This window comes from Lagopus muta, chromosome 2 (genome assembly GCF_023343835.1).
Source record: "Lagopus muta isolate bLagMut1 chromosome 2, bLagMut1 primary, whole genome shotgun sequence".
Taxonomy (NCBI): domain Eukaryota; kingdom Metazoa; phylum Chordata; class Aves; order Galliformes; family Phasianidae; genus Lagopus; species Lagopus muta.
The window spans coordinates 48,468,775-48,496,536 of record NC_064434.1 but is presented as its reverse complement, the minus strand read 5'-3'; the positions used below and the strand labels follow the sequence as shown (position 1 = coordinate 48,496,536).

The following is a 27,762-nucleotide window of genomic DNA, read 5'->3' as shown; positions in this document are numbered from 1 at the left end:
TTCCCAGTGTCACTAGTAGGTGAAGTAGATTCAGAAATGAGAATGGAGGAAACTCATCCAGACTTTTAAAAGCCCAGTGGACATTACCTTCCTCTGCAAAGAGGAGATGACTTTTGTATCACTTCACGGTGAAGCTGAACATATTATAATACTTTTAAGAAATAAAAATAACCCCCTCCAGTACATTTCCTTAGACACAGATTCCATTATAAGTCAAGTCTCAGGGCATGATGTGAGCTGGTTGCACAAGAGGTCAGGAATATAAAAAGACGAAACAGAGAGGAAAATAAAAGCACAGCACTCCTCCCATGTTATTAAGTACCAACCTTTGTTTGAAGCAGAGATCATCACATCCCTGTGTAAGCAATGAGAACTATAATAAATTTACCACAGTGCAATAAAATCTGTTCTAATGGTAACTATTCTGATAGCTTCAAAAATGTTAGGCTGGTTTACTTCGGTTGTGGATCCAACCAAGACATTAGTTTGTGTGCTTTTAGGTACTGAAGGCTAGAAAAATGATATTAATTTGTATTACATAAAAGTACAAATGATTTTTTTTTTTCCTAGACTGCTTGAATTGTGCTAGCAGAGCATAATCACAGAATCACAGAATTGTAGGGGTTGGAAGGGACCTCCAGAGATCATCGAGTCCAACCCCCCTGCCAAAGCAGGCTCCCTACACCAGGTCACACAAGTAGGCATCCAGGCAGGTCTTGAACATCTCCAGAGAAGGAGACTCCACCACCTCCCTGGGCAGCCTGTTCCAGTGCTCCGTCACCTCACCATAAAGAAGTTCTTGCACACATTTGTGCGGAACTTCCTATGCTGCAGTTTCCTGCCGTTTCCCCTTGTCCTGTCTCCACTCACCGCAGAAAAGAGTCTGGTCTCGCCACTCTGTCCCCCACACCTTAGATATTTATAGACCTGGATCAGGTCTCTTTTCAGTCTTCTTTCCTCAAGGCTGAACAGACCCAGTTCACTCAGCCTTTCCTCATAGGAGAGATGCTCCAGGCCCTTCACCATCTTCGTGGCCCTCCGCTGGACTCTTTCCAAGAGATCCCTGTCTTTTTTGTACTGGGGAGCCCAGAACTGGACGCAGTACTCCAGATGAGGCCTTACCAGGGCAGAGTAGAGGGGGAGGATCACCTCCCTCGACCTGCTGGCCACGCTCTTTTTAATGCACCCCAGGATGCCATTGGCCCTCTTGGCCACAAGGGCACACTGCTGGCTCATGGCCAACCTGTCATCCACCAGGACACCCAGCTCCCTCTCCGCAGAGCTCCCCTCCACCAGGTCATCCCCCAGCCTGTACTGGTGCATGCAATTATTCCTCCCCAGATGCAAGACTCCACACTTGCTTCTGTTAAACCTCATCTGGTTTTTTTCTGCCCAGCTCTCGAGCCTGTCCAGGTCTCGCTGAATGGCAGCACAGCCTTCAGGCGTGTCAGCCAATCCTCCCAACTTCGTATCATCAGCAAACTTGCTGAGGGTGGCCACTATCCCCTCATCAAGGTCATTGATGAAGATGTTGAACAAGACCGGATCCAGCACCAACCCCTGAGGAACACCGCTAGTTACAGGCCTCCAACCGGACTCTGTACCACCAACCACGACCCTCTGTGCTCTGCCAGTCAGCCAGTTCTCAACCCACCTCACTGTCCATCATCTATCCCACACTTCCTCAGCTCTGTTATAAGGATGTCATGGGGTACAGTATCAAATGCCTTGCTGAAATCAAGGTAGACTATATCCACCGCTCTCCCCCATCCACCCAGCCAGAGACAACATCATAGAAGGCTACCAGATTGGTCAAGCACGACCTCCCCCTTGTGAACCCGTGCTGACTACTCTTGATAACCTCCTTTTCTTCCAATTGTCTGGAGATGACATCCAGCACAAGCTGTTCCATCACCTTTCCAGGGACAGAGGTGAGGCTGATTGGCCTATAATTGCCTGGATCTTCCTTCTTGCCTTTTTGAAGACCGGGGTGACGTTGGCTATCCTTCAGTCTTCAGGCACCTCCCCTGTCCTCCAAGACCTCTCAAAGATGACAGAAAGCGGTTCAGCAGTCACCTCTGCCAGCTCCCTCAGCTCCTGTGGATGAATCCCATCGGGTCCCATGGATTTCTGAACATTGGTGTTGCCTAGGTGCTCTCGGACCACCTCTTCCCTGACAGAAGGGAGGTCTTCCATTCCCCAGATCCTCTCACTAACCTCTAGGGTCTCAGATTCCCGAGGGGGAGCATTTTCACTGAAGACAGAAGCAAAGAAGGCATTCAGTATCTCTGCCTTCTCAGCATCCCCCGTTACCAGAACACCCCCGTCACTTAGCAGGGGAGCCACATTCTCCCTAGTCTTCTTTTTACTGTTAATGTACTTAAAAAAGCCTTTTTTATTATCCTTTATCCCCTTCGCCAGATTTAATTCCAGGCGGGCTTTAGCCTTCCTCGTCGCATCCCTGCAGGCCCTGACTACATTCCTGTATTCTTCCCAAGTAGTCAGACCCTTTTTCCACATTTCATGGGCCTTCTTCTTTCCTTTGAGTTTGCGCATGAGCTCCTTGCTCATCCACACAGGTCTCCTGCCACCCTTTCCCGATTTCTTCCTCACAGGGACAATAATATCTGCATGCATCCATCTTTATCACTCTATTTCCCCTATATGATAAAATGTATTTCAGGGATTTGAAAGCCCATCAAGATGTATTTTTTCTCTATGAAGACTTAATTTCTAAGATTTAAAATATTACCTTTGAGACTTCTCAACTTGGAATGTGCACGGGAATAGAAGTAAATTTTTAGATTATTGCAACATCACAGAGAATTCCATTGCAAATAGGACAATATTGCTTCCACAAACCAGAAGACTCAAGAATTTTCTATTGACTGAAGAAAATTCGAGGTTTTTTTTTTAACATCAAAATTATAACAACAGATTTATTGAAGACTTCAAATTTGAACAAGACTTTATGTTTAAGACTTTTTTTAAGGCAAGAAAACAACTCTTTGTGATATTGCATTTTAAATTTTGTAGTTTTCCTTTCAAAACTGGCCTTTAGGAAAAAAAAGAGTTAAATAACCTAAGTCATTAAGAAACAAATTTTGCATCAGGTTGGCCTAAAATGTAAATTTGAAGTTCTTTTTTTCTTTAACCAAAGAATTAAAAACTTTTTTCCCCTTTAAGAATAAATAGATTTTTCTCAGCTACATTTTCTCTTTTACCTTCCGTTCTTTTAAGGAATTTCTTCTCTGAGTGGAGCTCCTCTTGTGTCACATCCATGTCCCCTTTCTGATTGCAAGTTTTTAACTACTGAGCAGATGATATCTCTGTAGAGCTGATTCTCTTCTTCTTCTTCTCTTCTCTTTCCCCCTTCCTTCCTTCCAGCTTTTAATATTTGCTAGTCCCTCTTGTAATATCCATCCTATTCTCTCACATTTAACAGCCTCTCAGCTGGAGACAATCATGATCACAAGCACAGATTCTGTGGAGTCAGGGTAATTCTTCTACCAGACTTTCTTCAAAGTCTTGCTTTGTCTGCTTTGGCAGAATTTCAGCAATTAAAACAGTGACTGACTACTGAGACAGGAAACGAGACAACTAGGGGAAGCAAGGTGATGTGATATAAAATTGGAATTGTCAGGTGATAACCGCATTTACTAGCCAATTATAGAGTGTGGAGCAGTGCCTCTGGACATTAGAAATAGCTGAGAGTTCATGGCAATTCAAACTGAGTAATCAGCAAAATTAGCATATTTCAATATTTCGCAGTATTGAAAGTAGATCCTCTGGTGGTCATACGTGGAATGCCAACCAGTTCTACTCAACCTACAGTACCGGAAAACAAACCCAAATTTTGTATCAGCCCTTTGAGGTCAGACTGCAATTTTTTTTTTTTTTTTTTATTTATTTTTTTTAACCTTTTGCCTCAGAGCCTTGCTCATTCATTTATTTTCTTGTCTTGTTCAGCATTTGGATAATTAATTCTTGTATTTATTCAATAGCTATGGTCACACTGTCAGTTGTAACAGGGTAGGACTTCAAACCAATGTGCATTCTGAAATCTTCTGTGATGCCTTTATGACTCCTGCAACATTTGGGTTCTAGCTGGCTGCTTGCTTGTTTAAAAATAGTACACACTGGAGTCTTTGTAATTCTTATCTCTTTTCTAATTCTCAACTGGCAACTGATGACGCAATAAACCAAAGCAATCAGCCTAAAACCTTAAAACCAAACACATGCAGCCCATGGGCTAGAACCTGTTGCGTGGCCCATCCTCCACTGAACACATCTGTCACTCAGCAGCAGTCACACACTGGTGTCCTATTAACAGCGTATCTACTGAAAACAAGACATAGGGAAGACTCAGTGCAGGCTAACTCAAGTTAGCACTGCAAATAATTTCATGCATTTTGATACATTGGCTGAACACAGTCTTATAAACAGCAAAAAATACTCAGTCCCACTTTCTGCTTTGATAAAGGAATTTGAGAACAGGTTTCCAAACTGCTGAAGAGGGTTTATTTATTTATTGTAGTGTGTTTGAGGTTATATTTTCAGTTCACATATGTAACCAGCACATTTTTAAATTGAAAGTATAAAGTTGCAATCAGATATTCAACTCAAAAATGAATTATGTCTCTTTACTAGACTTTTATAAGATCTCACCAATGAAAAATCTCTCACTTCACCATCACACTTTATTCATGTCACTGCTCTCTAATAGTACATACTTTAATAAAATTTTTTCAAGAATGAAACAGAGAGAGAAAAGAATTTCACCAAAAATCTCTGAAGAACATCTTGAGAACTGGCTAAGAATTGCAACCACTGCCATTGAACCAGACTGATGCATTGGTTTCACAAAAACAAGGTCAAATATCTCACTAGTTTTACATTTTTATGCCCTCCTTTTTGTTTTAATAAAAAATATTAAAAGTTACAATATGTTTTGTTATTTATATGCATAAACTATACTATATTGTTTACAAGGGCTGCTCCAAAAGTAATGCCTCCTGTTTTATTATATTGGTTCAAAGCATCAGAGACAGTTGTTGTGATATGGTAGTAGAGGATGAACCTTCCCACCAATATTCCATTACATTTTGTTGCTGTGCCACAGATTGCAGCAGAGGAGCAGTCTGGCAGGATTGCATCTGCTATGGAAGCAAATATGAAGCAAAGATGTGTCACTGAATTCCTCCACGCAGAAAAACAGCATTCATTGATAGTCATCAATGAGAATTTGTTCTATCTAAAAGCATTATTGTGCTCTTCGTATCTGTTGTAATTCCCATGGAAATACATAGGAGACATCACTTTCAGTGCAACCTGAATGTGGCCCAGGGCCACACAAAGATTTTGTCTTCATTTTATATGATCCAGACGAGGGAAAAGATTTTACATTCATGCATTAAGCTTTCCTTATTTCTTCAATCCCTTGGCTCCTTCAGATCGCTACCTCCATTTAAAAAGAAAAGGGTTAGTCTGATGTAGACAGGCTTTATATATTTATTTATATATATATTTACAGCATAACTGTATCAACAATGCAGTATCTGCATAACATGATGTTCTGTGCCATGAAGGGCTTATGCCACTCTGGGAAATCATTTGTATTGAACAGCATGAGTGAGAAGTTACTTACTGAATTAAAAATGGAGAATTGATGCTCACAGAATGATGTTGTTATAAGATAAGGATTATCAGTCCAACATACCTCATACCAGAGCTAAGTTTTAAAAAAAAAAAGAGCATGAATATAAACATATTTAGTGTTTACAATCCATACATTATAATTCTTAAAAAAATAATAAAAAAAATACTGAAGCATCTAGGCAGCAAAAATGCTTTAACTAATGCAGCAAACTCATGTTACATTTTACGTTGCACTGAAAAAACTTCAGTCACCTTACCTTTCTCCACAGATTTTCCCATGACACCCTCAGGTGTCAGGTGATATTCAGAACAATCATTCTGATCAATTGGCTTTACCTTCCTTTAAATGGCTCCCAAGCTTTTTTTTTCCTCTCCACTTTACTGTCAGATTTCTTTACACATCTTCCCATTTCATCAAGGTTCTATTTTTTTTTTTGTTATTGCTTTATTTCACCATACAAGTACAAGATTTGCCACTATAATTTCAGCATTTAATTTGCATGGAAAAATCAGAACTTTTTTCAACACTTACTTGCTCCTGGGTTTCAATACTTAAAGCTCAAATGTCAAATGAAGGATTTGCTCAGTAGTAAAGGCTGGAAGATCTGTACGTTCAGATGCAACCAGTTGAGATTTAATAGATTCCTGTGGGGAAACAAGGATTGAATTGCTCCACAGGATCACCCTGGTTATTGCTCTCAATCTTTGTAAAAGATGATGTTCACAATTTTTTTAATGTGCGAAGTGTCATCTGTCATCTTCTGTGTTCTCAGCTCTTTTCCATATATTTGCAAGCCACTTGGCAAAGTGTGATCCATGAACAAGGCTAATTCCACACACACAAACTAATAACAACAATGCTTATTGATAATAACTGATGTATTTTATCTTACAAAAGCTACAGTAATATGTATCTCATACCTACTTTTCTAGTTTTTTTTTTAGTGTAACCATTTCTGACTTTTATTACTTTATACTACTTAGGGAATTACTAGCCTTTACTTCCTGCAATCTCTTCTCACATTTCTTTTAATAATAGATTTATTTTTGACATATAGCAGGAGAACAGCTGATTATAATGAGACTGCAAAGTCTGATGACAGTAAGCTCCATTATAGAGAATAGATGATGGATGTAGCGAGACATCCTTCATCAGGAGCTTCAGTGATCAGGAAGTGGGAGAGGGAGAGAGGTAGTTGTACACAATGGAAACAAGGACATAGTGCTAAAAAGCCACTTAGAAGAATAGCACATGATGGAGAGATAAGCGGAGAAGACAATGGCACAAAAAGTTATACAGCTGGAAGAAAACATAAAAGGCAATCAAGAAGTGCTCTGAAATGCATTCAATCCAGTAATGAAATGGGAGAAAGGAGGACTTGTTATTTAATGGAGAAAAGCAAAGTATCACAGGTGCCAAAAAAAAAGCTGAAATTTTCTTGCCTCTGTTTCATTGCTTTATTCTATATAAAGATGTTAATTGAGATCAAACACTTAACACTTATAATTAAGAATAAGGGAGAAAGAATGGAGGTCATGTTAGGGGAAGAACAAGCTAACAACATTTAGATAAATTAGATCTTTAATGTTCTCTGCGCCTGCTGAGAATCACTTAAAGCAACTAGTTTAGGCAGTTCTCTTGGGAGACTCATAAGGACTCAAAGGAGAAAAAAATTAAAAAAATAAAAAAGGAAGTAACTTGTAGGGATAGGAAGGGAAAGAGAGAAGATTAAAGGAGGTGCAGAGTCAATAGTACACGTAGCACTGGTGTCTGGAAAAATATTCACTTAATGGTGATACATCTTTAAGTAATCAGTTTGTAAACAACTCAAATATAACTAACAGTGAATATCTAACATCTGTTAGTCAAAAAGAGGTTTTAATCACAACATTTTTCTTTACTCTTAAAAAGACAAATTTCCTAGAAAACAGAGGAAAAGATGATGCAATATATTTGAATTTAGTAATGCCTATGATCCAGTTTGGTGTAGCAATCTCACACAGACTGTAGTGGAATTGTGCAATAGGATCAACAAAAAAAAAAAGCCACACCAAAAAAGCCCAATGCAGCTTGATTGAGTTCAGTTCCAAAGCAAAGAGAACAATTCAGCTAACACAGTGGTCTCTTACTACCTTCTTTTTTTTTTTAATATCACGAATAAATATTTTCCAATCTGTTCATAAATGCGTAGTGAGTGATCTCTGGTCGTAAACCAAATCTGACAGTAAATGAAACAAGGCTAAGACCACAACCTATTTCAGGACATAACATTTATTTTTCAATACTGATTCAACCCTATTGCCCTGTTGGGCATCAACCAGCAGTTTTACCAGAACAGGGAAGAATTGTCCTTCCATCTGGCTGAAAATTGAAGTTGATCTCAAAGTTTTTTCTTTGTATATCTTAACACATTTGTCCTCCCTAAGAGATTTGAAAAGAGCCAGTTCTGCATTTATACCTAGCCTGTGTCTTTACTGTTTCTACATTTAAAACAAAAAGGAAAAAAAAAAAAAAAACAACAATGACAAGAAAAGCCAACTTGTTGCACACAAAAGAAAATGTAATACTAGTTCTTTGTAGAAGAAACAGGAATCTTAGTTGATTCTGTCCTTCTGCATCCTGTATCTTAAAATGTCAAGATAAGTTTTTAAAATAAGTGTGCTTCACTACAAAAATACTGTTAAAATGCTGTTCTACCCAATACTGCGTATGAGCTGGAATCATCAAATCCAGTAGCACAAGCTATTTAGTTCCAGCTCATGGAAAGACAGTTCTTGCTGAACTCCAGTGCAGCAAAACATGTTTTAAGAAAGAATACAATGCTTAAATCCCATAGGTGCTAAAAACTGTATAATTCTTCTGTTTTCTGATCATCTCTGAAATAAGAATAGCTTAGTATAGAAGCTACACAAAATAAATCATGTTGAGCAAAGTCATTGCAGATATTCAGTAGGGTTACAACACTGCTAATCTCCACCAACAACAGAGGAAAGATGTATTCAGAGAAAAAACATGAAGATATTTCTATGGCAGTAAAAATTCTAAAACTGATTCTACACCAATTCACCAAAATAAATTGCACTTGTCCTATCCCTTTGAAATAGAAAAGACAGAATTTCTCTGGCCTTCATTTTCTGGGAAATAAAGAGAAAAATACAAAAATTTGAAAGGAAGATACTAGACTGAAAGAATGTATTGAGGATGCAGATAGGATCATTCCATTAATTCAATCACAAACTTCATAGTCACTTTTAGAAAAGTCCCATGTGCACAGTCAGAACTGTGGGGTAATTTTTCTTTCATCTTGAATTAATCTCAAATAAGCTACTGCTTCAAAGAAAGAGGAGAAAACCAAAATTATGACCACACAATTATTTTGTTCATTTTTGAGTAGTCAGCAAAAATAGCAATTTTTCAAAGCAGAAAGCACATTTTCATGGCATCACACTACATCAATGAAACTTCTACAAGTATGGAATAGGACTGAATTACGAAAAATAAACTGGAGTGGATAACTCTTTAAGAAATATATGCACAATGACAGAAAAATTGAACTTGTTTTTTTCCTCTCCCCCATCCTGAATAATGTCTTGATGCTCCAGTTTTATGCATATTTGTTTATTCATAGTTTTCACTATTTCACTTATTTAAAACTGTTTACTTTAATCCCTCCCCTTGTGCTTTGACAAACACTAATCAGTGTTTGGAACTGATTGAATGCCAGGGAGCAGATGCTTGAAATGAAGTTTAAGCAACTAGAAACAGAAAACAGTATGTTGCTGCACAGCATCAGCCATTTAAATCTTTCTTACCAATAGACATGATTCATTTTCTTTTTTTCATGAAAAAAAGTTATAGGAATTGTTAACCATGAGATGAAATGCTGTGAAGAAATTCTGGATGATCAGGTTACAACTTTGACTGCAAGTCAGTATTCTGAGTCACTTCACTCTAAATTAAGAGCTGCAAAAAACTTTTTGTCCCTGGTTCACATTAGCTAATTTTCTTTCTTATGCTGATGGTTTGTTTTACAATAAGACCACATTGAAGATTTTCCACCAGCCACTCCACAAAAATTATCTTAATTTGTTAACAGAATAGTGGTTGCTTACATGTATTATAAAATACATCTGCAGTTGAAAACTTTTCTGCATTAGTATTTCAGCTGCTTTAGGGCAGAAAGGAGAGATTTTGCAACATGCATTGAATAACTTCTGTTCATTCGGTTAATATGAAGTCAACTCAGCCCACTGGGGATCTTGTTATATAGATCCTCTTTCCTGTGAGGTTTTATGGAGAGGGAACAGAGGAAAAAAAAAAGAAATTTTGCACCAGCAGAGTACATTAAGGACTCCACCAATAAAAATAAGCCATATTTACAAATGATCAGGAGAACAAACTCTTCATTATTTGTGCCCTATCTGATGATGCAAATGTAATAATGCTGATGTAATTATTTCTAGTCTCAGAGTAGACTTGTGTCATTGCTTTTTTCCATCTCACGTTGATGAAGCTCAATAGAAGCTCAGTTGAGACCATTGGCATCACACATTTACAGTATAAGGGACATAAAACGCTACAAAGTAAGCAGATAAATAACATTAGAAGGACTTTTTGAAGGCAATCCATTTACTGATAAACATTTTAAAAATATATTAAATAGGCAAAACTAAAAGATGAATAGACTTCAATTTTATCTTTCTAGGATTTGAAGAGAGCAGAATTACATGACTATCACAAGAAAAAGTTTTAATCCTCTCCAACAAAGTATCAGCAGATTTTTCCACAGAAGTCTAAAATCTGTACCTTTCTGTTGCTATGCTGAGTGGCTGCTCTGGTTCACCAGTAGGACTCTTGCTACTAGAATGTTTCCTTATGAGGAACAGATATGCTTGTTAACATGCAATAATTTTTTCACAATGTATCAATGTATCACCACTACCTCTACAGAAATTCTCACCCCCACAAGAATAAGCATATGATAACCTAATGTTTGTCCTGCCTAGAAATAAAACAGGGATGAGTATCCACAGCCTTATGCACTTGGAAATTTTTGTTGTCTTTTATCTTCATTTAATTATGAAACTTAGAACAAGTTTATAAAATCTTTAACTCCTTCTTCCTCTCTTTTCAGGCTTTCTTTTACCTTCATCTTTCACATAAGAAATTGATAACAGACTCACCCATTCAAAGGGATCATGGGAAGAAAAGTCCTGACTTGTAGAAGAGGCATTAGCAATACAGAAAATGCATTACAAAACTTAAGACAGATTTCTAGTTATGACAAGTGCAAGATTTATACCTCTCTGCAGACTTCAGGAAGAAGTGTCCCAAAAATATGTTCCCCAGAGACAGATTTTTATGCCTTACTACTAGAAATGGAATTAGAGTCTAAAAAAGTCCCATGAGAAAGGTGGAATGTCACACCTTGAGAAAGACCTGAGTAAAATAATAAATTTTCATATGAGATTTAGTGATCACAAAGAGATTGGCTGTTCTTCTAAGTCCAATAAAACAACTGTTACCAGAAGCAGCACCTAGCTTCTGAGTGCCATAACAATATTTGCAAAGGTAGGGTGAAATGCACTGGCTCCTCCTTACATGGACTAGTATGATCAAAGAGGCCAAACAGTAGTGCTGAAGAACAAGAACCCTCCAAGTGTATGATGTTCAAATAACTGTTCAAACATCATATTGTAACAACTGGGATGTGATTGTCTTTGTTTATTCTTTATGCCATAGGAAATATCTGAAATAAAACGAGGACTCAAATGGTATAAAATTAGTACATTCAATGGAAGTAAAAGAGAAAACCCTGAAGAATAGTAGAAATCTATAAAGAAGAAGAGCAGAGTGATTCCTTATTATCCACACACAATTCTGAGAAGAGGTAACATGTTTAGCTGCCAGGAGAAATACATTGCAAATTATAGGAACAGTTAAATTTTTCCATTATATTGGTCTGCTTTAAATAGACCAATTTATCAGCTCAGACTGTTTGAACTTAAATTATTTGGACGTATCTACATTAAGGAAATAGTTGGAACTGGTCACTAGAAATTAATACTTTAGTCACAAAATATATACAGCTAAAAATGACCCAGACATATTGAAAGCTTGCATACCATTGGCAAGTACCTATTAATATATTTTCTCGTAAGCATGTTGTTTGGTAGGACTATTCAGCTCTTAGATCAGTAACTTAAAGTGAACAAATAATTTCAGGAGGTAGAGAAGTACATGCAGCAGCTCTCTGTGGGTGATGTTTCTGGTCTTGCAGTTTGGCATATCTGCTAATTTCAAGCAGCCACCCCAAAGAGCAATAGTAATGAGAGTCTGCTACACTGGCTAAAATTCATGTATGTCCAAGAGAAACCATGCATTTCCTTGAATTTTATTAAAACTTTTTAGCACAGTGACCTGAATCAGCCTTAATCTGTTTATATCTATCTATTTTTTCAGTTAATGAACATATTCTTGGCTATAAACCAATTAAAAAAATAAAAAAGTGAATAAAACAAAAAACAGAATATCATTTTCATTAATCACAATTCCAGCAAACAACATAGATAAAAGAAAGAAGTGTTTTTCTGTCTTCCCACAAGGTCTTCTGCATTTAAGAATCTAGATGGACAGATAAATGATGCTGTTGTAGTTTAACCTTGCAGATAGCTAAAAAGCATATAGCCTTTTACTCACTCTCAGAATAATGAAGAAAAGAAATAGAACTCACGGGCTGAGATACTTCTGTTCCTGATGGGAGCCCCTGGATGGACCCCAGCCTAGGTTCATCACTTTCAATGTCAAAGGCTTCTACATATTCCATGTCATAGAATCCTTAAGGTTGAAAGGACCTTTAAAGGCCATCTAGTCCAACTCCCCTGAAATGAACAGGAGCATGCACAGCTAAATCAGGTTGCCCAGGGCCTGATCCAGCCTTGCCTTTAAAGTCACCAAGGATGGGTCATCAACCACGCATCTTCATGCAACCTCCATGCATCTCTATGCAACTTGTTCCAGTGCCGCCTCATGCTCAAATAAGATACTTTTTCCTTATATCTAACCTAAATCTACACTCTTTAAACTTAAAGCTATTTCTCTATGTTCTATCACCACAGACCTTAAAGAGTCTGTCCCCTTCTTTCCTGTACCTCTCCATTAGACACTGAAAGACCACTATCAGGTCACTTTGGAGCCTTCTCTTCTCCAGGTTGAACAGCCCCAGCTCTCTCATCCTGTCCTCATAGGAGAGGTATTCCATCCCTTGGAGCATTATTGTGGCCCTCTTCTGGATGCAGACCAACAGGTCTATTCCTCTCCTGTACTGAGGATACCACATCTGGTCATGGTACTCCAGGTGAGGCTTCACCAACACAGAGTAGGGGGGCAGGATCATCTCCCTCAACCTCTTGGCCATGCTTCTTTTGATGCAGCTCAAGATACAGCTGACTTTCTCAGCTGCAGGGGGCACATTTCTGGCTCACATCAAACTTCCCGTCCACAGGTGCTACCCCCAGATCTTTTTCAGGGGGGGCTGCTCTCAATCCTTTCATTCCCCAGCTTATAATTGTAGTGGAAGTTGCAAGAGGTCTTGCAACAAATCCAAATACAAGGTCTTGCACCCAGGTGCAAGACCTTGTATTTGGATTTGTTGAACCTTATGAAATTCACCTGCGCCCTCTACTCAAGCCTGCCTAGGTCCCTCTGGATGGCATCCAGTCCCTCTGGTGTGTCAACTACATCCCACAGCTTGGTTCATCAGCAAACTTGCTGAGGGTACACTCAACCCCACTGTCAATTAATAAAGATATTGAAGAGTATCAATCCCAGCATTGACCCCTGTGGGACACCATTCATCACTGATCTCTATCCAAATATTTAGCCATTAGCCACCACTCCCTGAACTTGATCCTGCAGCCAATTCTTCATCTATAGAACAGTCCTCCCATCAAATCCATATCTTTCCAATTTAGAGAAAAAGATGGTGTAGGGTACCATGTCAAAGGCCTTACTGAAGTCCAAATAGATGACATCAGTGGTTGTTCTTCTTTTGTCCATTGATGCAGCTACACCATTATAGAAGGCCACTAAGTTGATCAAGCAGAATTTGCCCCATGGTGATGCCATACAGGTTCTCCTGTATCACCGCTGTCTTTCTATTATGGTTAGATTCACTGGAACAATCCCTGTCTGAGGACATGACCTGCACTAGGATCAGCCTTGTCTCTACTATGCTATGATTGTTAGTCTGGAGAAGGAAATGGTGCAAGTCTATTTCACTCAGAATCTCACAGAGAAACTACTGGTCCTGAGTGTAAAGGGAGACCTCATCCTACTCACATCCTAAGCCAGCCCCATGAGGCACCCTCTCCTGGAGCAGAATCTATGCTTAACATCCTCTTATCCTCACCTCTGCTTTGACAATCTCATTCCAGGGATGCCTTGGAGGACAGCACAGTTCTAGTGAGAGCTATTTCAAACCCAGATCTAAACAGAGATATCACCGGTGTTTTGGTCATTTGTGGCTTGTAAAATGGGCTGAGCAATCTTAACTACGGAAGGAAGACATACTCAACTGGTGTTTATTAATTGAGCAATATAATATGCTGTGGCAAATTTTATGTAAAATGAAATGGGAGCAAGAGTGAAGAGGAAGGAGTTCTGCCACCATAACTTTCATTAAGTGAAATCCACATTAACAATTTAGGAAAAAGATTAAATAAATAACAGGATTAAAAAACCCCAAGAGCAGTTTTCCCCAAATCATTGCTGAGCCAATCAGGCCAGGAGAATTTTTTTGAACAGTTGCTCGTGTAATTACTACAATTTTATTTTTAGAAAGATATATATATTTTTAAGATCAAAAGTACTAACAACATAGAATGGAATCATAGAGTTTCTCAGGTTGGAGAAGATAACCAACATTTTCACTTGTTTTTTATAAGCATTAAAGTCATACTAACAAGAATTACAGTATTAGTTTATCAGTTTGGAATATTTTGATTTTTTTATTCTAGGGGTTATATCTTTAAAAGAAAAGGAAGCGTGTTTTTTTCTTTGTTGTTGTTTAGCTTGGCTGCATGTTTTTTTATGCACATCTAGATACTAAGACATAATTATTTCACTCCTGTGATTTTGCTCCACAAAAGAAACAGTTCCACAGTTTCTAGGTAAACACGCTATTCTTAATTCCTCATACTATTCTAACATAAAATTTGCCCCCCCTCCTGAGTCTAGGCAAGTGACATATATGGTTCATTTCCTTTCTCCTATTTTTTTTCATTTTGTTTTCTTATTTTCATTCCATCTAGAATGTGCACCATTTCAAGCTCTATTCCCTGATTTTTTCCCCTATTCTCTTTCTTTTCTCTTCCCAGAACCAAACTTCTCATCATTTTTCTGCATACTTTGTGCCTTTCATCTTCATTTCTTCTATTCCTCCTCACGTCCTTCCTTTTCCAGGTCTGTACAAACCATATGTAAAATGAAGAAATGATAAAATAAAAAATGGTACTCATATACAGTACAAAACTGTATAGCCAAGATGTTATAATCACAATATAATTGTGTACAATCAATAGATATCAAAATGTTATAATCGCAATATAATCAAAAGAGTAAGGCAAAGCAAACAAGGATCACAAAAGAGAATAAGTGGAAGAGCTTACCCTTGGGTTGAGCTCACTAGAAGATACCAAAAGAGGGGATCTCCAGAAGAGATCCTTCCCCTCTGGTAGCCAGCTCTTAAATAGGTCCAGGAGGGGTGGAGCCTGGCTCCACCCCTTCCGGCAGCACAGGTGAATTGCCTTCACCTGTGCTCCTCTGGCTGACTCAAGGCTCACCTCAGGTGATTAATCAGAGGTTCAGGCCGTGACTCAGCAGTTCCCATACAAAAACCTTACCGTCTCTTCCTTCATCTGGTCTCAGAAGAAGGAGCTCACCGTGTCAAAGGCTGTTGATATTCCTTCCATTTCCAGTCATGTCAAAGGTCCCAGTAATTCCTTCAGGAATGGGAGTGACTGCTTCCAATCATCCTACTGCTGAGTCTTTGCTTTCACTGTTTACAAGGAAGGTGCATAACATTATGAGTGAGCAATATTTTTTAGTTGAGTGAAGTTATTAAACTGCTTAACTGGGGAAATTTTTCAAAAACAGTCAACCTCCTTCCACTGCACCTCTTTGAAACATCCTAGTTTGGAGCATAATTACAGCACAACCTCTATTCTCTTCTTTCTGTTGCATTCCATTAATATCAGTAAATCTATCACTCACAAGACCACAGGTGGGGCACTCTCAGTCTCAGCTTCTAGCTAAGAATATCTGAATCTCTTCCCCCCCCACAGAGTGCCTAATCTCAGCACAGTAGGAATCTTCTGAGCTGCACAGTGATTATTTTCATTTGTACAGACTCCCTGAACACTCATTAAGCCAGAAAGACCTCCTTTGGAGCATGGAAGGGATGACACATGTTGCAATTGTTGGTCCTCCCTCCTGAGAGTACCACACCATGGCAATATAGAAATATTCTCATTTACTTCCCACTCATCATTGAAATTGATGCAAGAATTTCTACAGATTTGAGGCTTGGATAAGCTACTGTGTAATTATATTACTGTACTTTATACTGTTACATTTTTATATTCTATACTGCAATTATACTGTATAGAATTAATTGCATGTAAATGTGCTAGCATATCTTTAATAAGACATACCATGCATACATCAGGTAAATTACAAAGAACGATCATAACATTGTAAGGATGCAGTGTGACAGTTTTTTTGAACTCTTGAATGGGAGAGAGCTTACATTATCACAGTCATCATTATGCCACCTGCAACAATACTCCATCATCAATTCAGAAGAACACGTACACAGCCATGATCGCTTACCCTAGATCCACAGATAACTGAAACAAATGTGTTCAAGTGCTGTTTCAAAGAAGTTTTTAAGTTTCCAGGCCATAAGCATGCATGTCTACAATAAAGTATAATTTATTGCATACTCTAGGCATGCTGGAAGGCTTAATCTTGGACAATGTAAAAAGTCAACAATCTTAGAAATATTGAAATAAGCTCACCTTGGTTGCTAATATTCAGAAAATAAATCTAGAGTCTTTGTATCTCAAACAGTCTTTACAATGTGCCTCGCTGTTCTCCCCCTAATTGGTGCTATCAGACACCAAGTTGCTCAAGGTAGACACTGTTTTCTTTTATGCATTTTGTAAATCACCAGCTACTTAATGCAGTATTAGGTCAGAGAGAGTTTAAGTATTGAAAACAAAAAAGAAAATATCCAGAATGGGATATCCAACACGCTGTTGCTGTGTTACACTCCAGACAACAGGTCTTTCTGCATCTTACAAGTGCAATGAGTCATCCGTACCCTAAAGGGGCAATAATGTTTTGCTCTAGTAATTTAATTTACCAAACAACAAAACACAGCAATAGTTTTTGAAATTATAGAGAGCAAAGTTCTGAAGAAAATCCTTACTGTCACCCTCACTGAAAATCCTTACTGAACTGTCAATTCAGAGGAGCATAACACTTGTGGCAACTGATTAGAAGCATTAGCTGTGAAATCTGTGCCAGGGAGCCTCAATAATACTTATATTAAAGTAAGAACAAAACACAGGTTAACGTTCAGATTTACGCATTTAAATGTGTTCCACTTAAAGTCAAATTTCACACTATTTGTGACAGGAAGAAAAAGAAACAGCCTCTATTGCTGTTCGTGTGTTTGCCACACAATTTTGGCAGCTTTGATCAGCTTTGTCATTTCAGGCATCCGGTAGTTTTCATATTGATTCAGGCATTAATCAGAACACATTTTTATTCCAGAATTAGCATACCAAAATTGTTTTGTGAGTTATCATGCTAATATGTTCTATCAAAGACTAAATTAACATTTTACTTCTGTTAACCAGAGGCGATGTTTCATGTACAATTCAGATGATATTGCCAAACTTTTCACATTACCAGCTGCTTAAATTTGAGGTTTCTTATTATATCTGTGGTCCTAAGAAACGTCATTTGAATATAAGCAAATGAAGCCCTCAGCAGTCTAGTGCCGGTATTTCCAGAGCTTATAAAATCCCATGCTCTTCTAGAGCTCTACTATGATGCCAGTAGAGAGGTAGGACACAATTCCCCTAAGCAACCACTGTGCAGAATCCCTTTTATTCATCACCACATATATATATTTTTTCCCCCGCTCTCTCTTAAGAATCAATTGCAACATGAATAAGATTAGGAGAGAATAAGGGAAGAGGGAATGCTAACCTGAAATTCTTTCCTTTGGTGGGAGTGAAAGACAAAGTAATAAGGCTTTCTTCTGTTTCTTTCCACTGCATTCTAATGCAAATTATAACCTTCCTCTAAAACAACTGCTCAGTATCAACAGCTACCATGATGCATTATTGTTCTGCTGACACAGTCCTTGGCTCTCAAGCAGGGATATACTTTGACACATATTCCAGTTTCATCCTTCCTATAAATGCATAGATCACTCACGCAGCTTCTAAATGCCAGGAAGTGTTTACACTTTCTGGACCTCTGTAAGATCTGCATAATGATATTAAACAGAATACCTGCACCAATAGAAGTTCATATCTTCCAGATAAACAAAGAATATTTTGCCAGGAATCTGAGACCAAGGCTTGAAGGTAGATGAAAGTTTTCAATTCTCATCTGTAGATGGCTCTTGCTCACAATGGAGTGAAATAATTAACTACTTCATTCAGACCTAGAATAAGTAACCCACAAAGTTATCTTTTTCCCAAAAATACCATCTTCTTTACTGCCCTTGCAGTGTACTCAAGAGTAATCAAAAGTTTTTTTTCCCCCACCAAGATTAGACCATGACCAAATTTGGGCATTATCAAACCATATTCCTGAGTCTTGATATAATTTCAGTCAGTGCTGCAAAGTAATACCAACTGCAGCTACATGGGGGGGGAGGGGGGAGAAGAAAAAAAAAAAAAGAGCTGGCTTGGTTATTCATAGTCACAGGAAGCTTGTACAGATATGAAAGGAATCAAGATCCTATCAAATTTCTCTCCCAAAAGAAAACTGCCACGATCTCCATTAGCCTCTCTATAAATGTTAAATGTTTAGAAATATTTTAAACTTAAAGGAAGTAAGACTTGGATGCTACTGCTAATGTCTGCATCTGTGAAGTAAGGTCATATTTCCTTAGCCAAACACCAGTAACTCAAGACTGAGATGCAACTGTGACATTACTGTGAAATAGTAACTGGGAGATTATAATCACATCTAAGCAGTGAGTACTGTTAGCAAATGGCAGGCAGCTTCTCTAGAGGAATATAAGATTATTTCCTCTTTCTCTGCTGGCTACTTTCCCAAACTATCACCACAATCTCAGTTAATCTGAGTTGATATTCAGCCTACTAATTAATATTTCTGCTGTTCTCTTCCCTCCAAATAGAGGTGTTGTGTCATTTTCAAGAAGGGAAAAAAGAATATAGGGGGAACTACAGGATAGTCAGTCTCAACCCTCTGCCTGGCAAGATCATGGAACAGATCCTCCTCGAGGCCCTATTAAGGCACATGGAAAATAAAGATGAGGTAATTGGTGATAGCCATCATTTATTATACACTGCCTTTCTGAGCCCTCAGTTTTAGAAGTTACATAACCATTCACACTGAAGCAAGTTTCAATCCCAGAGAAGATAACAGATTCAAGTCAGATTTCTTGCAAAGATCTAAGACTTGCTTAAGGATAGACAAGTAACAATAGTTTTACGAGTAATGAGGGCAGTCAAAAAGTATGTCTTTCACTTACAATTATTTTGATTTGAGGTATTTGATATTCTGCTATTAGTAAGCTTGTTTGTTTGTTGTTTTTAGACACAGGTAGCCTCCAAATTTACAGAAAAATGAATTTCTCATTCATGTTGTTTTATCAGTTCAGTAAGATAGTATATTATTTAAAGAAAATATTTAACTTCTTTGAATCAGAGATCTTCAGTGAAACAGTTGCAAACATTATTTGCCCAGGTAAAAAAGTTCTTCCCTTTCAAGCTTTCAGATACCTTAGTGAAAGAAATACATTTTCCTTCTCCCTCAAGGCTCCCCCAGCACCAAATTGCATACCAACAGCAAGAAAAGTACAACATTCTATCCTTAGTATTTTGACTGCAGTGACACAGCAAATTTTTCTGAAGGATCACTGTCTAGCAAGAGAAAGAGAGAAATAATGCTTTTTCTTAACATAACTGGCTACTACTTGTTGCCTTTTCAAAGATACATCTGTATCTGTAGGGAGACTTTTGAAGACCTTAGTACACACTCTCTACACTTTCAGGAGCCCAGGTGCCATTGAATCTCTAGGTCTAGATTTTCCAACACAAATAGCACTGTAACCGTTTATCTAACCCAAATGCCACTCAGTTATGAAATGAGCACAAAAATCTACTACAGCACTTCACATGTAACACACAGTGCAGAACACAAGGGAACAGACACAGAGCGTCAAGTACTTGATTAACAAGCCACCAGTGGAAGATGCTTCTCCATGATTACTAGGAAAAACTCTTGTAGTAGTAGTCGTACAATAATCTCTGCGTCAGCTCATCCCTATCAGCTCATCCCTGACAGTGCAATGTGGTTTGCTGAAGAAGCAGATCTTCTTTTCAGCCTATTAAACTATCTGTTTCTATATTGCACTTTTAAAGCTGGCTCTGCTTGGGAAACAATCAAACTCCCATTTTTAAATATCCAACTCCTGTTTTCAGAAGAAAATTTTCATCAAGACACTTAAAAAAAAAAAAAAAAAAGAAGTGTCAAAATTGTTAAACCATTGCTGGTAGTGCAATGGGAGTAATTGGAAAGGCTTTCTTTGGATTTTGTGTTGAGGGACATGGTTTAGTCAGTGCTACTGGTGATAAGTGGACTGGATGGTCTTGAAGGTCTTTTCCAACTTCGGTGATCCTGTGATTCTTTAAGCCAGGAAAGAAAATCTCCCAGAATTCTCCCTGTAGAGGGAAAATGGGTTCTCTGAAGGGCAACTGAAACTGAGAGCAGGCTCTGAAACGCAGGTGACCTGACTTATCCCCTAAAGGAACCTGATGAAAAGTCAGCTTTTCTCAAGCTCCCTGCAAGCCTGACCTTTTCTGATTTTCATTGCCTTTGTGCTATCTCCATCCCCACAAAGAGGAAAAACTACTACCTTGGACTGCTGGCAGCAACCCCTCTCCTAGGTAGTAAGGGATGGAAAATCAGATGTAATTACTGGGAACAACTTAGTTCATTTTCCCCTATCACACAGGAGATAACCTGGTGCCTGTAATTAGGGGTTGTTAGCTGTTCCCTGAATGGTATGAACAGTAGTAACTAGCAGTTGCAGCTACTTTGTATTCCACTATACTGGAGAAATTGAGCTGTTACTAGTAATGAATCAACTGAATTCAGTTTTAATTTAACATTTATCATTTCTGTATGGTAACCAGTAATATTTTAAACCCCTTTAAATATTTCTCTCTTTTATCACAGTATCACTTCAGTGAACTCTGCTGCTGAGAGTGTAAAATTCACTTCTGAAAATACCTTTATTTCCACAAATCTTCCATCTATAAGTCAGCACTATATCACGTTTTTTCAGCTGACTTACAGGTGAAAACTCCATTTAATGTCCAGTACATTACTCACAATTTTTTGTTTCACTTGTTTTCTATGGCAGCTCAGTTTAATAGAGAAGACTTGTACAGTGGGAGCAGACTGCAATTATGAGCTGCAGATGTAAATATACACCTACAATCCCTGGAAGAAAGAGAGCCACTTCAACCATTTTTCTAACAGCATAAACATTTGAAGCCTGAAATGACAGCTAGTTCTCATTTTCCTGTTTGCAGAGCTTGGACTGCTGGCTGCAATCAATTAGCACTTCCCAGCACTTCCTAAAAATGTGGCTGCCAGTGACCCTGTATTTGTGCGTCAGGATAGAAGCCGTGTACATCTGAAGGTTTGTCTTTGGCTCTTCTAAGCATGATGACAACTTGAGTTGCTTAAAACTCTCAGTCTGGCTGTTCACTAAGTAACAGCTTATAATAATGATAATAACAATAACACACATTTATAATAAGCTAATATAATAAATGGAATCTATTTCTAGCTGTAGAATATAAGGCTCCACTTGAACAAGATTATTTTCAGCTTGATCTCATTATTCCAGTATCCAATTCCTAAAGTAAGTAGTAAAAAGTAAGTAAAAATTTCTCAAGTTTCATTTGTGAAAAGCACAGCTATTCATTTTTTTCCTCAAAGAACAACTAGCAATGGAAGATGATAAATGTATGAGTTTTTTTAAACTCTCTAAATAACCAGATGATTAGTAATGAAGTATGGAATTAGGAGGTTTTTGCTCTTCTCTAAGGAAGGGCTTAAAAACCTGAGAACCCAGAACAAATCACATTTTACATCTTTTATTTAAAGTATTTACTCTTTGTCTTTCCTCTTGACATTTTCAGTAATTAAGCTTCCTATTGTACTGTTTCCTTAAAAAATCCAGTTGAAATGTGTTGGTGGAAGTAGGATGCCCTTCCTTCAGAAACTTTAGTGTGATACAATTTTCTTTAACTAAGGTCAGAAGGAAAAATTACTGCAAGAGATGAAAAATTCAGAGATTTTCTTAATAAGACCACATTAGAAGAACAGTAAGACAGATATCAGCATATGCAAATCACATATTTTAGCTACAAAAACAATTTCTGTCACCTCCGTATTTTGTACAAAATAGCAGAAAAGCTGTAGTTAAACCTAAACTACTGAAGCCGCAGTTGGTGTTTCATTGCAGTTCAGGTAATGCAGTGCATTATTCAGCATCATGAGGTGTAACATCATAATATATGTTGAAAAGTTAAGCAAGCACACAATGAAGTTTTCCTGCTGTAGAAGTCAACCTTGCTGCTCTAACTCATTGCTATTTCAACTCATGCATGAACATGGCCACAAAATAAATACAAGAAGCAAGAAATTCAATCCGGGTGATTCTCACAAACGTGCCCCCATATGGAGTTCCCAGAGAGTCCAATCCAAGATAAGACCTTATCACACACCAAAAAAAAAAATATTTGAGAAGGTTTTGATCTCTTCAAGACCAGACAAATCAGCTGCATTTAAATTAGCTATTTATTAATTGCAATCTATTTTGTTCTTTCCCAGCTTTTCTACACACTTATTTAAATTTCTAAATTAACAGAAAATAATGACCACATTATATCAATCTAATTCCCGCCTAATTATCTAATTATCAATCTAAGTCCCGCCTCCTTTTCTCTCATTCAAAAGAAACAAAAAGCACAAGTTTGTCTTCCTTTACTGCTACACTGTTATATATTGAGTTCAGAAGAGATTTTCCCTGAAGAGGCAGAGGTATGAGGAAGGAGTCACCATAAAGAATTAATTATAAACAAAAAAATTTTTAATCGTGCTTTTGTACATCTACTGCCTTGAAAGGAACACCTCATGCTTATGTGACTCTCAAACACTGAAGCTTTAGAGATGAGTCCCTCACACCCAGCTCTGCCAGGTGCTCGGGATGTGAGGTGAGAACATCTGTATGGCAGCAAACCCCTGGAAGGTGACCCCGGCCTCATCACCTCCAGATAGAAAGGGTGGGGACAATGAGGCAGGAAGCAAGAGCAGTGGGAAGCAAAAACGGCAGGAAGAGAGAGCCATGTTCTACACTCCTATTGGCTGGTGGGTGCTGGGACACCTAGGATCTATGTTATTTGGAGAAATTTATCACTAGACAAAAAAAAAAAAAAAAAATGCTACGCATAGTGGAAAAAACCATACAGCTATTGTTCTATTTTCTCTAAGAATTTATGTGGGGAAAAGAATACAAAGGATGTAGGTTTCTTCTAGGAAGGAGACTAAGACTTGATGCAGTATTTCCCAGTAACTTTGCAAAAGAAAAGAAATTATATTACAGACAAACTTAAAAACTTGGTTTTACCTTATCAAGGAGTTGACAGAGAACATTGGCCTATGCAAGCTAACAGTGTACAGAGAAGAGACCCAAGTATTCTTCTCCTTAGATTTCTAATAAAACTTTGTCTCTCGTGGTGCCTCTGGTGGCTCTTCACAATTTCTGTGAGAAGGTGCAACTCAGCTGAAGAACACTAGCCTAGATTTGCAGTATTCATCCTAAGGTTACTTAATTTTTCTTTTCCTTTAAGTAAACTTTTCCTTTATGTAAATAAATACTTCTGGGGCCACAATATTTTGTCTCTTCAGTGCACATATTCATGATAAAAATAGTACAAGTAAATGGCTTTTGAGGAAAGCAGAATAGAAGTGTTTCTGATACAATATCTTACATCTGTAACTGAGTATTACTCTGTTCTATGCAAATTATTCATGCTTAAATTTTCATGTCAATAGCATGGGGAGTAGTGTAGCAGGGAACAAAGCCAATGAAATGAAAGAAACTAATAAAGAAAGACATCTCTGGGCCTTCTGGCTCCCTTTGTTATTATTGCTATGCCCTAGCCAGCTGTACATCCTAGATTTTGTAGTAGTGCAAACTCACTCAAATTGGGAGTGTTGTGATTAATACAAAAGCGAATTGAGAAGGCCTGTGATGAAGCTGTAGAAGCGGTAAGATAAAGTCCCATCAGACATGAGCTCTCAAGAGCATTTTGATGTTTTAGTTTGTTTGTTGTTTTGTTGTTGTTTTTCCCCCTCAAATGGATCTTCCTACTCTAAACCAGCTAATGTGGGGGGGGGAAGCGTGGTCAGAAACATCCTTAAGTTTTAAGTTGCCTGGAAGGAAAATGTGTTCAAAAAGATTTGAGGAGCCTAAAAGATGATATAGCAGTGTCAGAATAATAACATCTTTGGTTACACTGCTGATGTGACTCATATTAGAGTGACAAAATACTGTACAACTATCCCAATACAAAAAAAGAAATACACCAAGAAATTTAAGATATTATTACATTCTGTGCAGAAAGCGAAGTCTAAGGCAACAGATACATAAGGGTGAGTTGATGCTGCATGAGTAGAAGAAACCTAAATGCTATAAAAAAATGCCTTACTTCAGGGCCTCCTCCTTTTTCAAACAGCATCCACAATAATAGATAGCGTTATTTCCCCATCCAGACAGAAAATGAATCACCACAAGAACAGAAAAGAAGTGGGTCTATAATATCTCTGCTCTGCCGGATCAAGTTTTGGGACTTCTAGTCTCTCTGACACAGACGTAAATCAGGATCTCATGGCAGAAGTACTTCCCACTGTGGACATCTGCTAAAATAGAAGTACTTTTATACAACCAGAAAAGGCTAAGGAAAATGAAGAATCAGCCTGTATGAGAACCATTAAGTCACAGTCTGAACCAGTGATTGAGTACTTGGCAAAGTGGTGTAGTCAGCCCTGAGAGCACAGATGGAAGCAATCCACCTTTGTGACCTGAAGGTCTGCCCCTCTCTAACCTCATTTAAGTGCTGACAACAGCTAGGAAAGTATCTCTTCCTTTGGAGCATTTGGTGAGTCCTGATTCTTGGAAAGGGGTAAGCAATTCCTTTATTACTGGATTGCAACTTCTACCTTTCTTCAATGATCTGAAAGTGGTTTAAAGCAGTTGTATGTCCTATCACTTATCTTTACATTTGGCAAGCTAGACAGGAGCACCTATGAAAGATAAAATAAATGCTGAGATGGCTTCGTTAAAAGGTGTAGCAAATTAGTTTGGATGGGAGGAAGTCTATTTTCCTGGAAAATGAATTACCTGGACACATACTGGAATTCCCAGGCTCCCTGCTACACAGCCTGGCTTCTATAGTAAAAAAAGGGGGCCCAATTAAGGGATAGGGGAAACATCATCAGCTCCCCAACCTGGATGATAACTTCTTTCAAGGGTCTAGAAAGGATATTTTGATGAACAAGGACAACTTGCCGCATCCACTGTACTCTGGCCACTGTTAGTAGTCTTTAATCATTTAAGTACCTCAGAACAACATCTCAAGGACAAAAAAATAAAAATCAACTACAACGCAATTGAGTTAAGCAGCTAGAATGTAAGATTGCTGTACTAACAAACATACCTAAATTAACATAATACAAGAAGTCAAGACCTTGTCTCACATGAACTAAGGAGAAGCGATTGGGCAGATCAATACAATGAGAGGATCAGCACGATAGAAAGGTACTACAAGGGAAGGGAAAAAGACTGCTTACCCATATCAGAAGAATCGAGGCTCACAAAGGAAAGCTCCAGCAAGAAAGAATATTCAGAAAAAGGGATCTTTTCCCCAGGGTAGTCAGCCCTTAAATGGGGTTTAAGAGAGGTGGAGCCAGGCTCCACCCCTTCCAGTCACGCATGTGAATTGCTTTCACCTGTGCTCCCAGGGCTGATCTGGTCCTTTCTCCAGGAGGTCAGTTAGTGTTTCAGGCTGTTACTCAACTGTTCCCATACAGAAGGGGACCGTGAGCAATTGAAATCCTATGGCTTTGACAACATTGTAAAAGAGAATTGTAAAAAACCTGAACTAGAGGCTCTGGTGGAACTGGACCCTCTAGAAATCTTGCCAATAGCCACTTAAATAAAAAAAATCCAATAGAGAACCGTGGGGATGCCACTCAAAGAGTGGCTTCCTCCCTAAACTATGATGCATGTTACTGAATGCCTGTACATGGCTGTTGAATTAATGGGCTTAGTCCAACAGTTCTGGCAAAGGCAGAGGGAACGTGTCTCAACCTGCTTGTTGAGGCTCTGGGATATAGGAGCTGAAAGTGTTTTAGTAAATAGCCCCAAAACATCTAAGTTAGCCTCTATTACAACACAACCAGCCTTAAGACAGTGATTATGTGTAACTGACATACATAATGAGGAAAATCATTCCTTAATTCAGTGGGTTATGGCTGACTGTCAACTGGTGTGGCCTAATAAACCAGATATACCTACCCATAGTGATTTATGGAATTCTATGGGAGAACTCCAGAATTACATGAGAGAGATAGGAATGAGGGAAGCCATCTCTGAGGACACTTTTGAGAGTCCTGACTTTGTCAAATTCACTGTGGAGATAAAAGATTTATTCTGCAGCAAAACACCTACAAGAATTTTTGGGCATCCTGGACTACTGGAGGATATTTGTGCCCCACCTTTCACAGATCCTGAGGCCTCTGTAAAGATAAGAAAGGCCAATTGTGGGACTGGGAACAGATGGAGCAAGAGACTTTCCAGAAAGTCAAATAAGCTATCAAACAAGCACTGGCACGTAGTATATTTGATCCCGCCCTATCTGCTGCGTTAGATATAGATGTAACCCAGGAAGGGTTTGGGTAGGGTTTGTGGCAGTGTTCTATCCACCCCAATTTCTGGTCTCAGTTTTGTTGTGGAACAGAAGAAGGGTATAGCTTGATTGAAAAATAGTTATTGGCCATCTACTCAGCCTTGTTGGAAATAGAGTCAATAACAAAACAGCAGAGGTAGTACTAAAAACAACATTACCTATTCAAGGATGAGCGAAAGACCTATCACATATTCTTATGACAGTGGTGGCCCAAACTGTGGCTTGTTGGGTTACCTATTTGGGGCAGTGAAATCACTTGTCCTCCTCACCATTAAAAGAAGAGCTACAAAAAATACTAGGCCCAGTGACATATGACAGTGATATTCCTGAGGAGAACACTATTGATCCACCGGAGGGGATGGACAGAGTAGCACAGTGGGATTGGACTATCCATGTCCAACCAATCTGGGTCAGAGACATGGTTGGTTATCCAGAATTTGGTTAGGCAAAGAACAGTATATGCCTAGCATGTATTTGGACACCAGTCCATGCAGTCACCAGGGAACAATGAAGTCAAGACACTAGCTCGGGTAAGGTGGCTAGAAGATTCTCCAGCAGATGGCAGATAACATTCCCCAATGGCTACATAAGTTGTGACAAGCCAGACAGAAGACAATGTTGGCAGTGCTAAAAGCATGGGGATACCCATACAAATGTCAGATATCATGCTGGCATGTCAAGAATGCCTGTAACATGACATCTAAAGCCATGCCTGTATAAGGCTCATGCCCAAATCCAGCTCACATGCTCTGATTATCCACATGCTGGCACAAGGAATTTGCTCAG

At 38.5% G+C, this 27,762-nt stretch overlaps 1 long non-coding RNA gene across 1 annotated transcript; it reads right to left on the bottom strand.

Moving 5' to 3' along the window:
• Nucleotides 1-4,410: 4,410 nt before the first annotated feature.
• On the bottom strand, nt 4,411-25,925 carry LOC125689138 (uncharacterized). Its single transcript, XR_007375071.1, has 5 exons — nt 25,859-25,925; nt 15,562-15,716; nt 6,191-6,303; nt 5,648-5,731; nt 4,411-5,461 (listed from the first exon to the last, which is right to left on the bottom strand). It is a non-coding gene; the product is annotated as an uncharacterized LOC125689138 (long non-coding RNA).
• Nucleotides 25,926-27,762: the final 1,837 nt, after the last annotated feature.